The sequence below is a fragment of the Colobus angolensis genome, unplaced genomic scaffold, assembly GCF_000951035.1.
Source record: "Colobus angolensis palliatus isolate OR3802 unplaced genomic scaffold, Cang.pa_1.0 Scaffold172, whole genome shotgun sequence".
Taxonomy (NCBI): domain Eukaryota; kingdom Metazoa; phylum Chordata; class Mammalia; order Primates; family Cercopithecidae; genus Colobus; species Colobus angolensis.
This window is the reverse complement of record NW_012114844.1, coordinates 4,550,504-4,551,682: the sequence shown is the minus strand read 5'-3', so window position 1 is coordinate 4,551,682 and position 1,179 is coordinate 4,550,504. Positions and strand designations below refer to the sequence as shown.

The following is a 1,179-nucleotide window of genomic DNA, read 5'->3' as shown; positions in this document are numbered from 1 at the left end:
CAGGGTTTGGTGGCCAAGCCTGGGTGCTCCTGGGTGTCCTGCATTACAGGAAGCAGCTGCAGGATCTTCTGTGCAGTGGGGTTGTCACGGGGAGAACCCTCCCTGGCCTCTCCCGGTGCAGGCTCCACGCTGTCGTGAAAATCTTCGGAGAGAGGGAGGCAGTGGTCTGAGTACACTGCGAGCTTCCCCTGCTCCGGCCTACCCACCGCGCCTGAGGGCTCTACTCACCACCGGGCTCCTCAGCAGCCGCAAGTTCCTGGGGGGCTGGAGCCCCTGGAGCGGGCTCATCAACAGGGTTCTGGGCAGCAGGGAGGAATTTGTCATGCCCCTCGTGGTCGCCCACAACTGGCAACACCATATCTTGCAGCTCCAGCAGCTTCACCTGAAGGGAGGGGTGCTCAGTTGCCACGCCTGAGCCGGCGCCAGCAGCCACCCTCACCCCCCACCCCCGCAGAGATGTTGCACACCCTCTACCTTCATCTCCTCCTCGTTCTGGGCCAGCCTGCTGGCTTCCTCCTCTTGGTGCCGCGTGTTTGGCCCTGCCCACTGGCTCTCATATACCGTGATGTGCTCTCCTGTGAGAGGACACGGCTCAGACACTGGGGCCCCTCTGAAGGCCCTGCAGCTCCCCGTGCCCGTGCCCTGGCCTCCTGCTTACTCATGCCATCTGTCGCTCCAGAGAGCTGGCTGAATCCAAGCTCTAGATTCTCCACCTGCTGCTTCCCGTCCACCTTCTCCCTTGGGAGGTCCATAAAGCTGCTCTGGAGCCAAAATAATTTGGTCACATCATGGGAGTGACCTGTCCTGCCCCGCCCCCACTTTTCTTGGCCCATGCCAGGACTCACTCACCTTCACCTTCTCCATGACCTCCTTCAGGGCCCAGTAGCTCTCCCCACACACAAACTCACCCCCAGTCCCTGGGGCTGGGGCCTCTGCCTCTGGCTCCTTCCAGGCCGAGGCCACCAGGTGAGCCAGGTGCAGGCAGCACAGCCTTCACACCTTCCATTGCCCACATAGCCGTGCTTGCTCCTCCTGGAAACTGGCTCCAGCGGAGTTGAAAAATGCCACTTGAAGGCAAGAGGTGAGTATTGTTGTAGGGGCATACACAGAACAAATGGGGCAGGGAGGTGGAGCACAGCCCCTTCCCTTGGGGCCTCAGAGAGTGCACCTGTTGGTCAC

The 1,179-nt window shown here is 61.4% G+C and overlaps 1 pseudogene; it reads right to left on the bottom strand.

Moving 5' to 3' along the window:
- LOC105509270 overlaps positions 1-1,179 on the bottom strand; it is a 46,091-nt pseudogene that overhangs the window by 26,432 nt on the left and 18,480 nt on the right.